Below are 17,602 nucleotides of genomic sequence, written 5' to 3'. Positions count from 1 at the left end.
TTATGTGAAACAAACAATTATTTCCTGTTGTTTGAAGTATTTTTGAGGAGCTCTAAAAAAGTGCTGCTTTCAGAGTGCCATCTAGGTTCAGCCTCCCAATCACACCATTTTTGATGAGGAATCACAGAAAATAAATTACAAACATCAATGTTCACCATGATAATATCTTCATTGATTTTTAATTTGTCCAATCTTTCTAAAAAAATGCCATGAATTCTTTGTGATATATGGAAATGCCATCATCCCCTTCTGAAGATGAAAATCCAGATATCTACTAATAAAGTGGATTTTTGATCTTTTTCCATCCACAATGGGTCTAAACTTAGGGATGTTAAGCCCTTTATGGATTTTAGGTATACCAAATATGCTAGATGTATTGGATATCGGTTAATCATACAACTGTATTCATCCTCCGTGATCTGTCCTTGGTGCAACATATCTTCCAAACCTAGATCTATTTTTTTATATGATAGGTGTATTTCATTAAGGGAGACTTCCTCATATGTTCCATCAGTTAATATGACATTCATGCCATTTAAGTAATCACTCCTATCCATAACAACCACTTAATTCCCCTTATCGGGTTTCATTATACGAATATTCATATCCTCAGCTAAATCCATTAATAACATTTCCTCTTCATGGGTAAGATTATTAATATATTGTTATAGTCATTTTGTTGGTATGCATGCCTAATCTCCTTCTCACAAACTTTTTCATATATTTTTACCAAGTTGTTCATTGGAGGGTTAGATACACTTGGCTTTTTAAGCCTTTTTTCCTGTATATCAATAGGAGGTCCACCATCATTAAACCACACCCTCAAATTAAGCTTTTGAGTGAAGTATTTTAAATCTATTAGTGTTTCAGCTAACCTCCCCCTTCTACTTGGTACATAAGTAAACTCTTTTGCCAGGAGATTGGCATGCTCTACATCTATATATTTTTCAGAATAATTGTAAATCTTAAAGTCCTGGGCCTCTTTCATAAATACATGTGGTTCAAACATTATCACAATTTCATTAAAATTGTCATAAGTATCCTTAGCTTCATCAAAAATTGAACAGGAATTATTGATTACTTCTTGCATATTTAAATTGTCATTCACATGCACATTAAAAACACTTGAAAAATCTAAACCAACAGTTTGAGCCAATTTACTTAATAAATCAACATTATTAGCATTCATGCCACAAAAGCAATCTTGAACTTGTCCTTCGGCATGATTATTCCTTATGCCATCATTATTACTAACAGGGCAAACTGATGTTGTAACTTTAAGTATATTAAAACAGGAAATGGCATCAAAATTAGCATTCATATTACTATTACTTTCCAAACTGAAATCCCTATTAGAATTCCAATGGATCGCTATACATTTACAAAGTATTTCGATGTCTGTACTAGAATTAAAACTGCTATCACTAATAACTTATGTTTGAATATCATTAGTGTCTGTAAACAACAATAAACCACTCATATTGCTATTAATGCCTTCCATGTCAAATAAAGATTCACTACTGATGCTATTAGCAGCCATATTTTCTTTGTCCATATTAAAACGATACATTGCTGATGAAATTACATTTGTGCATGAGCAAGCACTGTTATCCACAATGCAACTAAAAGAATTATTATCAATAACATGTACACTTTCTGCATTTAAATCTTGTAATGGTACAGAAGTAATATTATTACTGTCAGTGCCTTCCATATTGAAAAAAAATCCACTGCTGATGCTATTAGCAACCATATTAATTTTGTCCACATTAAAAACAGACACTACTGACAAAATTACATTTGTAAGTGACCAGGCACTACTATTATCAATACAACTAAATGAATTATTGTTCATACCATGTACATTTTCTACATTTAATTATTCAAAAGTGTGGAAACAGTGTCATTGTCCACCCCACAAGCAGAACTAGATAATAATGCAGTCTCGGCAATAGTTTTACAGTCACTAAATATTTGTGTTTGTTCATGTATATTATTAACAGACAAGCTGCTGATGTTGACACATTATTCAATAAGAACAAAGCCATATCTATTAGTTGTTCCGTCGTCGACTCCTGCTTCTGTTCCTCGATCTGGCCCCCTGGACAACATAGTCTCTGTAACTGTTCCTGGAAAAATGGGACTGTTGTTCCCTGCTTTTCAGCCTCTCAGAACATCTCACTTCTTTCCAGGAACAGTTACAGAGACTATGTTGTCCAGAGGGCTAGACCGAAGAACAGAAGGAGGAGTCAGTGACGGAACAACTAATAGACATGGTTTTGTCCCTATTGAATAATGTAAGTGTCAACATCGGCAGCTTGTCCATTAATAATATTCATGAACAAACAAAAATATTTAGTGACTGTAAAACTATTGCTGAGACTGCATTATTGTCTAGTTCTGTTTGTGGGGTGGTCAATGACACTGTTTCCGCATCTTTTGAAGAATTAAATGTAGAAAATGTACATGGTATGAACAATAATTCATTTAGTTGCATTGATAATAGTGGTGCCTGTTCACTTACAAATGTAATTTTGTCAGTAATGTCTGTTTTTAATGTGGACAAAGTTAATATGGTTGCTAATAGCATCAGCAGTGAATTTTTTTTCGATATAGAAGGCACTGACAGTAATAATGGTACTTCCGTACCATTACTAGATTTAAATGCAGAAAATGTACATGTTATTGATAATAATTCTTTTAGTTAGTTTGTGGATAACGGTGCTTGCTCATGCACAAACGTAATTTCATCAGAAATGTATAGTTTTAATATGGACAGAGAAAATATGGCTGCTAATAGCATCAGTAGTAAATCTTTATTTGACATGGAAGGCGCTAATAGCAATATGAGTGGTTTATTGTCGATTATGGACACTAATGATATTCGAACACAAGTTATTAGTGAAAGCAGTTTTAATTCTAGTACCAACATTGAAACACTTTGTGAATGTATAGCGACTCAGTGGAATTCTAATTGTGATGCCATTTCCTGTTTTAATATACCTGAAGTTACAACATCAGTTTGCCCTGATAGTAATAATGATGGCATAAGGGATAATTATGCCGGAGGACAAGTTCAAGGTTGCTATGGTGGCATGAATGCTAATAATGTTGATTTATTAAGTAAATTGGATCAAACTGTTGGTTTAGATTTTTCAAGTGTTTTTAATGTGCATGTGAATAACAATTTTAATATGCAAGAAGTAATGACTAATTCCTGGTCAATTTTTGATGAAGCTAAGGATACTTATGACAATCTTAATGAAATTGTGATAATGTTTGAACCACATGTAGTTATGAATGAGGCCCAGGACTTTAAGGTTTAGAATTATTCTGAAAAATATATAGGTGTAGAGCATGTCAATCTCCTGGCAAAAGGGTTTACTTATGTACCAAGTAGAAGGGGAAGGTTAGCTGAAACACTAATAGATTTAAAGTACTTCACTCAAAAGCTTAATTTGAGGGTGTGGTTTAATGATGGTGGGCCTTCTATTGATATACAGGAAAAAAGCTTAAAAAAACGAGTGTATCTAACCCTCCAATGAACAACTTGATACAAATATATGAAAAAGTGTGTGAGAAGGAGATTAGGCATGCATACAAACAAAATAACTATGACAAATATGTTAATAATCTTACCCATGAAGAGAAAATGTTATTAATGGATTTAGCTGGGGATATGAATATTTGTATAATGACACCCAATAAGGGGAACGGAGTGGTCATTATGGATAGGAGTGATTACTTAAATGGCATGAATGTCATATTAATGGATGAAACATATGAGGAAGCCTCCCTTAATGAAATACACATAGCATATAAAAAAATAGAGAAAAAATACTGAAGTGATAGTGAACAAATGACGCCAAGTCAATGCTGGAACTTTTACTCTTATTTACTCGTTAGCGCTTTCATGCACGCCAATGCATGCACTTCTTCAGACAAGTTTGAATGTAAAAGTATACAAGTATTTATACTCATTTTAATTGAACAATTATCCAATTAATCAAGCAATAATAAATGAACTCAAAAAAAGTAAGTAAAATCTCAGATAATTCTGACCAATTCATACATATTAAATACAAAATATTACAATTTCATATAAACAGTTACTTTAAAAATAACATATGTTTAAAATGTATGCAAGTATTATGTGACAGCATTAATGACATCAACAACAATTATATCCATTAAAAACAGCAACCTAATTCCAAAAAACCTGGTGTAATTATTAAGAATGTTTTTGGAGAAAAATGAAAAATGAAAACCTTTAGCAATGAGTATTATATATAAATTTTACTTATTGTATTAAATAGAAATTAAATTAATTCTCTAAATCAAAAACATATTATGTATCTTTGTATTATATATATATATGTGTATGAATGTAAAAGTTCCAGCATTGACTTGGCGTCATTTGTTCACTATCACTTCAGTATTTTTTCTGCGTTTGTATTTTCTTTTTTTGTTCTTTCATATAAAAAAATAGATCTAGGTTTGGAAGATATGTTGTACCAAAGACAGATCAGGGAGGAAGAATACAGTTATATGATTAACCAATAGCCAAAGTTATCTAACATATTTGGTATACCTAAAATCCATAAAGGGCTTAACAACCCTAAGCTTAGATCCATTGTGGATGGAAAAAGATCAAAAACCCACTTTATTAGTAGATTTCTAGATTTTCATCTTCAGAAGGGGATGACAGCATTTCCATATATTACAAAGGATTCATGGCAATTTTTAGAAAGGTTGGACAAATTAAAAATCAATGAAGATATTATCATGGTGACCTTATTTTCTGTGATTCCTCATCAAAAAGGGTATGACTGGTTAGAAACCCAGCTAATTAATACTGGTGCCTACGATCAGGATGATACAAACAAGTTTATCACTGTAATGGTGGTTGTATTAAAAAATAATTATATATACTTTAAAGGACAACATTATAGACAGTTAACAGGAGTCACAATGGGGGCAGCATGTGCCCTGATTTTTGCTATGTTATGTCCTTCTGGGAACAGCAATATATAATGGATGGGCCTTTTTCCAGTAAAATTCAGTATTATACACAATTTTTGGATGATTTGTTAGTTATTTGGAAGGGCACTGAAGTGGAGCTTAATTTTTTTCCTTTAATATGTGAATAATATGGAAGATTTTTTAAAATTCACTTAAAATTACAGTGAAACACACATTACATATCTTGACGTGGACTTGACCTATAATAAAATTGATAGAATACTGAAGTCAGCTATTTATAGGAAGCCCACTTTCTCTAATTCCTATTTGGAATTCAGTAGCTGGCACCCCGGCCATTACAAAAAATCAGTTGTTAATGGGCAGATGGTGGGGGCTACCAGGATGGTCACCATGGATAAGGAATTCATGGATGAATTGTCCTTTATTACACAGCTGTTTTATAAGAGAGGGTATTCTTTAGATTTGTTAAATAAAATACAAGAGGAAGTTGTACACAAATGTAGGATTGGGTTTTATAAACCTTTATTAGCAGGTGGTGAGGGGTTGAATGTTAGAATGCAGAATAGGGAAAGATGTAATGTGAATAACTATTCGATTAGTTTCATCACCACATTCAACCTGGATACCCCTGATGTTGTTGAAACTGTTCAAAAAAATTGGGAGATTCTGAAATGTGACAACAATATTGGCCAAAGGGTGGGTATAATACCTAAGGTAGTCTATAAAAAGGACTGATTCTTTAATAATATATTGGAGACTGCTGCCCATGCTAATATTAGGCATCAACACAGAAATAAGGGGAATTTTAAGTGCAATATGTGTAATTTTTGTCTATATATTTTGAAAACAGCTGATCGGTATAGGTTAAATAATACATCTATATTTATTAATGGACACTTTAATTGTTGTAACCAAAATGTAGCATATGTGGCTAATTGCCAGCAATGCCCTATTTTTTATATAGGGAAAACGAGTAGGCAGTTCAAAAAGAGAATAGCTGAACATTTGTTGGATATCAGACATGGCGGGTCAACTAATGCCTTAAGTAGATACATTAATATATATAAGGACCACAAATTTAAATTTTTGGTTATTCAACAGGTGGTTAAAGATTCCCAGGGAAGAAATTTAAATATTCACCTAGATATATGTGAACTTAAATGGCAGTTGCGGTTAAACGCAATTGAGTACCCGGGCATAAATGAAACTGCTGCCATTACATGTGTTTTAAAACTGAATAATATTTTAGGTTAAAGTTGTGTATTTTTTTTTTTGTGCAATTTTATTGTATTATATACATGTGTTTTAAACTCATATATATTACTTAAAATGTTAATTGAAGGTTTATTAACTAATTGATCAATTAAGGATATGGTTTGTTATATAAAGGCTGGGTGGGTTATTATTCATTGTTCTGAGGAAGTCCCTGTAAGTGGGAAGAAAGCGCTAAACCTTTGTGAATAAAGATTGTACCCTGCAGTTGCTGTGTCATGCTGTGCATGTATGAATAGGTGTAGCTGGAAGCCTCAAAACAACAGACATGAGATGCTAAACATCAGGTAAATAAGTTGTACACATTGTACATGTGTGTAATCTTAGTTTCTGTGCATCCAATGGACATAACTTTCTACAGCTATTGATTGTTGCATTGTCCTTACACAGACATGGGTACTAGAATAAGCATGATTATCAGGTTGAAAATGGAGAGTTGTCCAACTGTGTTATGACCCTATGTCCATGCCCACTAGCAACAGCTATATGACCACCTACATAGCTGTATGGACTAAGCAATACCTGACTCATAAAACCTGCCTCCAATAAGGTAGGATAATCCCCTTTGCTGGACAGCAGCAATACACAAACCACGTAATCGGTTGCTATATTGGCTGTACAGAGCCAAGTTGGAGCAGGCACCAACTTGAAAACAAGTCAACCTGTATCTGACAAGCATATGAGGTCACAGGTGAATTACTGTAAGGCTAACCATGAGTACAAATCAGACACATCCACCAAGGCCAATCATAAGGCCATCTTCACACGTCTTCAGTCTCAGAGGCAACAACCCAACCCACCCTGTACTGGTGGTCAATCACACCACATACATACACAGCATAACTATAACCAACCTGCTGCAGACAGGTTAAGGGAAAACATCACCCTCCCTTCCCACCATCAGTATAGGTGGATATGCACAGCACCCACACCCCTCCCTTCATCATCAGGGAGCAGGTCCATAATGCCTAATCAAAGGCAACAAATGTATGTCTCCATGGGAGCTGATAATATCCCTGTCTGCATCCCACATGAACTCAGGCAAATGTTCTCAGCTCCATTAGACACTGTATGCAAGCAAAGTCTGAGTGCCATTGACATTGCATCTGCAAGGAAGATGGCCACTGACATCCCTCTACACAAAGGTGAATGAGGAATGGTGGATTATGCAATTTAGTAGCCCTCATTGGGGGAACATGACACATCAGGACCATGAGTGCAATGCAAGCTCATACTGTGCTGACAGATGACAGATGTATGATGTGGTCTCAAATGGTGGCTAACGCTAGTCAATGCTGATGTGCAGGTTATGTAAATAACATTGACCAATGTATGCGGTCCTGTGATGTGTTTCCCTGTTTATATCTTCCAGGTGACATGCAGCGTGCAAGGTAGCCAGCGTACACTGCAGCTGAAACTGCAGCCATCACCAAGATGATAATCAACCAACATGGGGTGATGTTTGGCCATGATCAACAGAATATGTGGGAGTGGACCGCCCTGTCAGATGAGCTTGTCCACAGATTAAACAACTTAGGCTACCATGGACGCACATACGATCAGGTCAGGCATCGGGCGACTAACCTGATTTGGCATGCCCGGCAAAGGGCTGCTGCCATGGCCAGGGACCGTTCTGCCACAGGTGGGGGTCCTGCTACACAGGCCCACTTACACCAATGGAAGAGGTCCTTGCCCACCTTGGGGCAGTCACCACATGCCAGCAAAGCCAACACACACAAGTCGTGGAGGTGGGTGACACCCAGACAACAGGTGAGGAGCATCCAGGTAAGGCCCCAGTTCACAACAATTGAATACTGTAGTAGTCATAGTGGTTTCCATAGAGTATCTAGATGCATATGTCAGGTCAAACTGCATTTGTGGGTGGGGTTTTGTAATGCACACATGTGCAGATCTATGGTAAAAGACAGAAAATTGTATAATATCAGAGCTTGTACTGTACATGTGCAGGAAAGTAGCATTCATCTTGTACAAATGCCACATGTGAGTCTTCTGACAATACCTGTCCCCCACAACTACATAGGTACCTCTGGTCTGGATGTGGGACAGCAGCCTGAAGCTGGTGAGCATGGTATTGTCCTGTTGTGGCTCAACAATACCCCAGGCATGTTAAGGTCATGCGTTTTACCATGCATACAACTGTTACCATTAGCCATATTGTGATATGTGCATAATCACTTGTGGTGGGGTTAACTGCATTGCATCAGAGTGGTCATCACAGGGGCCTATTTGCAGGAGGTATAACATATCCATAGCATACCTCACAACCTGTCAGTGCAAGAATTCTGGGCAAAGACTGACAAAATGTTGGGACAAAGGGACAAAACTAGGGACATATTTGAAAAGTACTCTTATACAGTGCATATAAAAAGTGTATACACCCGTTACAATGCCAGGTATTTGTGACATACAAAAATGAGACCACAATAAAACATTTCACAACTCTTCCCACCTTTAATGTGACCTATAACCTGTACAATTCAATTGATAAACAAACAAATCTGTTAGGGGAACAAGTATGAAAAATAAAACATGTACAATAAGCTAGATGCATAAGCATGCACAGCCTGAAGCTAATACTTTGTTGAAGCAGCTTTTGATTTAATTATAGCATTACGTCGTCTTGGGTACACACCTGCCATCAACTACAGAGACTCTTTGATGAACAACGAAAAATGGTCAGCTGTCCTACTAGACTTTTCCAGACATTTACTCAGTTGTCTGCTACAGCAACAGCCATTGTTTACAAAGAGCTTACAAAGCTTCAAAGGGATCTCATTGTGGAAAGGTATCAGCTCGGAGAATGGTACAAAAACATTTCCACAGCATTGCATATACCATGGAACACAGTGAAGACAGCCATCAAATGGTGGATAAAATATGGGACAACAGTGACAATGTGAAGAAGTGGACTTCCCTCTAAATTTGATGAGAAGGCAAGACCAAAACTGGTCAGGGGGGCTACCAGGAGACCTACAGCAACACTAAAGGAGTTATAGGAATCTCTGGCAAGTACTGGTTGTGTACTACATGTGAGAACAATCTCCTGTATTCTCCATATGTCTTACCTATGGGGTGGGGTTGGAAGATAGAAGCATTTTCTCACACAAAACAACATCCAGGCCTGGCTACATTCTGAAAAACAATACACCAAGTCTCCCAAAAGCATGTGGGAAAATGTGTTTTGGTCTAATGAGACCAAGGTTGAACTTTTTGGCCACAATTCCAAAAGGTTTGTTTGGTGCAATAACAATACTGCGCATAACCAAAAGAACACCATCCCCATGGTGAATCATGGTGATGGCAGTGTCCTGCTTTGGGGTTGCTGTTCAAAAGCTGGAACTGGGGCTTTAGCCAAGTTGGAGGGGATTATGAACAGTTCCAAATACCAGTCCCTTTTGGCCAAAATTATTCAGGTGTCTGCTAGATAGCTGTAGATGGAGAGGAATTCCACCTTTCCACACAACAATGACCCAAACCATGCATCCAAATCAACAAAATAATGGCTTCATCAGAGGACGTTCAACATTCTGAACTGGCCCAGGCAGAGCCCACACCTTCATCCAATAGAAAATCTGTGGGGTGACCTGAAGAAGGCTGTGCACAAGAGATGCCCTTGCAATCTGACAGAGTTGGAGGACTTTTGTAAGGGAGAGTGTGCAAATATTGCCAAGTCAAGATGTGTTATGCTGATAGAAACCTTCCCAAGAGGACTGAATGCTGTAATTAAATCAAAAGGTGCTTTAAGAAAGTATTAGTTTAAAGGTGTGCACACTCATGCAACCAGCCTATTGTACATATTTCATTTACTATATGTTACCCCTAACCAATGTGTATGTTCTTCAATTGGATTGCACAAGTTATAGGTCACATTAAAGGTGGGAAAGATTATGACATGATTTCTGTGGTCTCGTGTTATATATCACAAAAACCTGACATGTTAACACGGGTGTGTACACTTATTATATTCACTATAAGCTTAGGAAGTTGTTAGAGTAACCAGATTTATTTTAACATACATTTACAGCAGGTTTTGAGGTCTGCAACTCAACTTATGTCTTTAATTAGTGGCATCAGTCCACAGAACATCCCAGTAATTTATTAGACAAACACATGATTTATGAGGAACAGACCAAAAATATGAGTCACACATCTAGACATTCAGCAAAACTCAGGTCATTTGAGATGTATGTTATACAGGAGTTGCCACTGTGCTATACAGGTGAACAGAAATAATGTGTACATGGATGCAGTGTGTGCTAAGTGAAGTCCCATCATCTACTAACACTACTCACATATCTCAGAGGTGTATATTAGTAGTAACATTAAGTGGAAAGGGCTGCACTGCATGATATTGAGGGCTTGTCCAGAGTGTGCATGTTGTGGTCTGACTGTGTGTCGTGAATGTCACCATTTGGTTGTTGTGAGGTCTGTGCAATGCTTTAGTGCCACCTCACCTGTATACGACTGTGTGTTGTCCATGTGTGCGCATGTACATGTGTGTGTGTGTGTGTGTGTGTGTGTGTGTGTACGTGTGAGTGTGTGTGTGCATGCATGTGTGCATGTGTGTGTGTGTGTGTGTGTGTGTGTGTGTGTGTGTGTGTGTGTGTGTGTGTGTGTGTGTATACCAGCAGACCTTATAGTGCAGGTATTAATTTACATATGTTGTCTTTCCCTCACAGGTGGACATGGTGGCCATGGTCCCTCCCGCTCAGAATCTGATGTCAATGTTTTTGCTGACTCTGAACATAATGGTGGTGCTAGTGAGGCACAGGTGGGGTTGTCAGAGACTAAATCTGTGCCATCAGTTGGCATCCCACAGTCATCCACAATGTCCCTGCACACAGTCACAATGCCCACACATACGCTGTCCCAAGTGGTCACAGATAATGGATAGTTGGTAGGTGGTGGCATGGTACAGGCTAGTGTGGTGACTACGGCAAGTATGAGTGTAAACACTAGCCATAGCCAGAGTGCAGGCAATGTCCCACAGAGGCAGATGGACAGGGGTGTTCGAAGGAGGACTGCTGCCCATCGAGCCACTGTTGCAAGTGCCATAGCAAGTGTCACCAGACACATGTTTCAGGCTATCATGGATGCACAGGCACATAGTGAATGCAACACCAGACAAATTCTCAGGGTGTTGGACGCAACTCTTCCTGGCTTACGTGATGACATACATGACCTTGCTGAGGCCACACATCAAAGTACTGAGGTCACAAATAGATGGTGAGGTGAGACCTTGGCAAGCCTCAACCGTGGAATATCTGTGCTGCAGCGTGTACTGGGAGATGGGGATCGGCCACATGTATGTAGGTTAGCACCATCATCAGCTGAGAGTCTATGTGGCCATGCACCTTCACACTCCCATAGTGGCAGTCCAGTCAGCAGTACTGAAGGGCGGGTGCAGTCCAAACCACAAAGGAGCAGGCCATGGGCATGTGGTCCTGGCAGTTCCTGTCAGGGATAAGGCTCCAGCAGAGAGCAGTCACCATCAGGGAGCAGTACTGCATCTGACCTTGGGCCTGTTGGTGCCAGTGAGACCCCTGACAGGACCAGTTCATGTGTCTGTGGCCAGAGATGATGAACTGTACACCCTGCCATGTATGGTCCACAGCTGTCCAACATACCCCTGTGTAGGGCAGCCACATGGCGTGACTGTGTGCATACAAACACACACACATCACCATCTCAACCAGGTCACCTCCAGACACACACACACATACCAGCTCTGCATGGCACATTCATTGAACAGCCCTCCAAACACACACACACACACACACACACACACACACACACACACACACACACACACACACACAATGCCAACTGTATGGCCCAGCCTAGGGCTCTGGCAACCCCACACAACACCCTGTGCATATGATGATACCTGTGGCACATCCCTGTCATTCATACAACCAATGCAGGGACATGCTAATATGAGTCTGATGCACAGGGTGACTTAAGTACAGTTTAGCTATGTAATGCTGTATAAGGTGCTGTCAGCTGGCATTTGTAATTGGTACACTTCAGAGTGTGTATACCTCTTCAGTCATGATGCTTTATTGGTGTTAGTAATGCTGACTGAATGCAGTCTGACATGCTGTATTCTGTTTGTGTTCTAGTTGTCTGTGTGTCAGCAGGATATGGCCCTCCAGACATTGCCAACGAGGGGCATGGCAGAGTGGTAATACATCAACCATGTCATAGCCAATGTACAGCTGTATATGTACACATTTACCAGGTCTGTGTAACAGTTATTGCATGTGCCACAGAGCTTATAGGGCTGAGGGGTGTATACAGCTATGTATATGGTGGTTGATGTCAGCAGCCCTTGTAAAGGGGCAATGGTAAGTATAGTGCGTGGAACACACCTCGGATTTGTGAAACCTCCACCCCGAGGGATATTGTGTTGACCAAACAGAGAATACTGTTTCCACACACACAGTCTCTCTCTCTCTCTCTCTCTCTCTCTCTCACACACACACACACACACACACACACACACACACACACACACACACACACACACATGCAGGATCACAGTTGCCAGTGTTGGATTTGGAACCCCTACCCATCTAGTTAGTGGCATTACAGTGTTATGTAGTTATCACAGGTGGCATGGAACTTATAGTGTGATGACTGCTCCAAGGTACCTGTAAAGTGAATAATATCATGTGCCTTTGTGAGGTATGGCAATGGAGGGTGTGCTGGATGAGGGAGGACCCATTAGACTGTCACCTATGAGTCTACCCACACACAAATAGTGCTATACACACCAATGCAGACACACACAATTTCCAGTAGTGATATTAGAAGCGTTGCATATCATGTTATTCATTCCATACTGTTACATAGCTATTGCACATGGCACGGGGCTTATAGGGCTGAAGAGTGTTTACAAATACCTCTACAGTAGATGTGAACAGTGGCCTTTATAAAGTGGACCTTGGGATGTGTACTGGGAGTACCATGTCCTAAAACTGTAAACCACGGCCATCCAATGGTTCTTCAAAAGGAACCTTGACGATTGGAGGGAAGATAGGACATTCACCTTGGGGATCACATCAGTCGCCCTGCTAGACAGGGGTCAAGGGGAGTAAATATTGTGGGAAGAAATATTCAGGGAATTGTTATGGCTAGACTTGTATAGGCCCTAGGACCGATAGCCTAGTACCAACATATGAACCTATGAACCTATGAACCTACAGTTATCACTCAAACACACACACACACACACACACACACACACACACACACACACACACACACACACACACACACACACAGACAAACACACACACACACACACACACACACACACACACATTTGCTAGGACTGAGAATAGAAACTCTACCTATCAAGTCATTACTGCTACAGTGTTATGCATTTATCGCATGCACCACAAAGCTTACAGGAAGAAGAGTGTTCCAAGGTAATTCTAAGGTGAATAACATCAGCAGGCCTTATAAAGTATGGCAAATGATGATTTACTGGGTGGGAATGGACACAAAAAACTTGACTCTACAGTTATACACACTTACAACCACAAATACCCTCATACACACATGTTCCAGGACTAAGATTAGCAGCCCTGCCTATCTTGTTAGGCAGTCCATAATGTTACACAGTTCCTGCATGCGGCACGGTGCTTATTGGGCTGAAGAGTGTCAACAGATACCTCTTTGGTTGATGAAGACAACGGGCCTTGTAAAGTGGATGTTGGGACATGTACTGGGAGTACCACAGCCTACAAATATATAAACACACACCCCCCAATCGATATAGTTCTCACTCAAACACATGCAAAGGATACAGTTCACACACACACACATTTGCTAAGACTGAGATTAGAACCCCTACCTATCTAGTTATTGCTAACACAATGTTATGCATTTATCGTACGTGCCACAGAGCTTACAGTGTGAAGAATGTCCTATGGTTCTTCTGAGATGAACAACATCACCAGCCCTTGTAAAGTATGGCAATGGGCAGTGTACTGGGAGAGTGAGACCTCAAAATGCTGTATCCTACAAATATACACACTTACACACACACACACACACACACACACACACACACACACACACACACACGCGCGTGCGCATGCGCGCACATTTGCCAGGACTCAGATTAGAACCTCTACCTATGTAGTCATTGGTACTATAGTGTTATGCAGTTACTGCATGCACCATGGAGCTTACAGGGTGGAGTGTCCCAAGGTACATATAAAGTGAATACCATCATCTGCTCTTGTAAAGTATGGGAATGGGAGATGCACTGGGTGACAAGGGCCTCAAACTACTTTCACCTACATGTTTACACACTCACAAACACTTTTATACACAGTAATGCACACATGTTTGCCAGTACTGAGATCCATAGGTTCATAGGTGTGTACTAGATGAATGGCCATGGACCCTTTATAAGCCTAGCCCATACGATTACCCTGGTATTATGCCACCTGATGTTAGTCCCCAGTGTGTCTAATGAGTATAGCCACTGGAGTGATCCCTGGGGTGGGATTTCTATTCCCCATCCACTCATCCAGATTTCTCTTGAAGAGGGCCAGTGAAGTGCTCTGCTTGACATGTATGTGAAGTCTATTCCATAGCATGGTCAGTCTCTGGGTTATGAACCTGTCCTTCCAGCATGTTCTGTTGATTGTGGAAATGGGGATGAGGTCTCTGGGGCATGTGGTGTGGATAGATTGGGTTCTTTAGATGTAGCATTCCTGACAGTGCTGGGTCAGATATGGCTTTGCAAGTCAAGCAGAGATCACCTCTAAGTAGCTAATATGAGACAGAGAATAGTTGGTGTGATTAGAGTCTGTCCATATAGGACAAGTGTTTAAGGCCTAGGATCCTCTTGGTGAGGTACTTTTGCAGCCTCTCCAGTTTTTACAGGTGTCCAGTGAGGTACATGCCAAATGGGCCATTGTGCTTATTGACTGGCCTAATGAGGGGAGAGTGGAGGGAGACAATGACATCTTATTTCCTGAATGCAACACCCTTAGTAATGAGATGTACCACATAGAAGGACATTTCTGAACACATTGGCACTGTGGTGGTCAACAGAGAACTCGCTGTCAACTTGTGTGCCCAGGTCTCTTATAACAACTTTAGTGTTCAGTGGACTACCATCAATGCAGTGATTCATTGGAACCAAGTTGTTCCCAAAGGGATGGTGGCACATTTTCTGGCATTGGGCTTAAGTCCAGGGTTCTGTCACCAGTCGTAGGTCTCAGTGAGGCCTTTCTACAGGATGTCAACATCAGGTGGGGAGGTAATAATAGCACCCACCGTGCAGTCATCTGCCAACATTGACAAGCTAGAGTCCCTTCTCATTGGGCTGGACTTCAGAGGCATAGATACCAGACACAAGGGGACCCAGGATTAAAACCTGTGGAACTCCACTCATGACTGGTCAGCAGTCTGACACGGAGTCCACTGCTTTCAAACCATGGGTTCTATCTGTGAGCCATTTTGCAAGCCACCTAGTGATACAAGGATTGATGCCTAAGTGTGTTTGTCTATGATTCCTGAGTGGGGAAATGGTATCCAAGGATTAGAAGAACCACATTTCTTGTTATTTATTCCATACTGTTACATTCTTATTGCATGTGTCACAGAGCTTATAGGGCTGCAGAGTGTCTACAGCTACCTCTACAGTGGATGACAACAGTGGGCCTTGTGCAGTGGGCATTGTGATGTGTACTGGGTGGACCACAACAAAAAATTGCAAAACCTGTCCCCCGAATGGATATGGTTCTCACCCAAAAACACACACAACCTCACCCTCAGTATACTGTTCTTGCACAAACACACACACACACACACACACACACACACACACACACACACACACACACACACACACGCACACAAACACACACACGCACACTTGCCAGGACTGAGATTAGAGTCCCTACCTATCTACTTATTGCTAATACAGTGTTATGTATTTATCGCATGCATCACAGAGCTTAGAGGGTGAAGGGTGTCCCAAGGTACTTCTAAGGTGAGGAACATCACCAATCCTTGTAAAGCATGGCAATGGGTGATGTCCTGGGTGAGAGAGGCCACAAAATACTTTAACCTACACATATACACATTTATACACACAAACACACTCACTTGCCAGGACTTAGATTAGAACTGTTATAGTAGGGGAATGGGAAGTGTACTGGGTGTGACTGGGCTCAAAATCTTTCCCCTACAGACACACACAAACACACACACTTTTACATTTGCCAGCACTGAAATTAGAACCCCATCTAACTAGTTATTTGTACTCTAGGGTTATAGGTTCATAGGTTCATAGATTAGTACTAGGCTATTTGCCCTTGTGGGCCATTTTAAGCCTAGCCAAGTACCCCATGTGAGAATCAAACCCTGCACCTTGTGCCTTCAAGTTAAAACACCTTAACCATTCTGCCATCTTCCCACCCCCATATGGAATTATCGCACACACCACAAAGCTTATAGGGATGTGGGTTGCTCAATGGTACTTCTAAGGTGAGTGACATCAGCAGGACTGCTAAAGCAGGGCAATGGGATATGTACTGGGTGTGACTGGGCTCAAAAGTTTTAACCTACAGACACACACACTTTTACATTTGTCAGCACTGAGATTAGAACCTTGACCTAACTATTTATTTGCATTATAGTGTTATGCAATAATCACATGCACCTCAGAGTTTGTAGGGGTGTGGACTGACTAATGGTACTTCTAAGGTGACTGACATCAGCAGGACTGCTAAAGTAGGGCAACGGGAAGTATACTTGGTGTGACTGGGCTCAAAAATCTTTAACCTACAGACACACAACACACACACTTTTACATTTGCCACCACTAAGAATAAAATCCCTGCTTATCTAGTTATTTGTGCTACAGTGTTATGCAATTACTGCACATGCCACAGAGCATGTAGGGGTGTGGGCTGACCAACAGTACTTCTAAGGTGACTGACTTCAGCAGGACTGCTAAAGTAGGGCAATGAGAAGTGTGCTGGGTGGACTGGGCTCAAAATCTTTAACCTACAGTCACACACACACACACACACACACACACACACACACACACACACACACACACACACACACACACACACACATGCACATATGCACACATGCACACACACACACACACACACACACACACACACACACACACACACACACACACACACACGCTTTTACATTTGCCAGCACTGAGATTAGAACCCCTATTTAAGTAGTTATTTGTAGTATAGTGTTATGCAATTATTGCACATGCCACAGAGCTTATAGGGCAGAGGCCAGTCTAATGGTACTTCTACAGTGAATG

This window comes from Protopterus annectens, chromosome 7.part0 (genome assembly GCF_019279795.1).
Source record: "Protopterus annectens isolate FY-2018-M chromosome 7.part0, PAN1.0, whole genome shotgun sequence".
Taxonomy (NCBI): domain Eukaryota; kingdom Metazoa; phylum Chordata; order Ceratodontiformes; family Protopteridae; genus Protopterus; species Protopterus annectens.
This window is presented reverse-complemented; position numbering follows the sequence as displayed.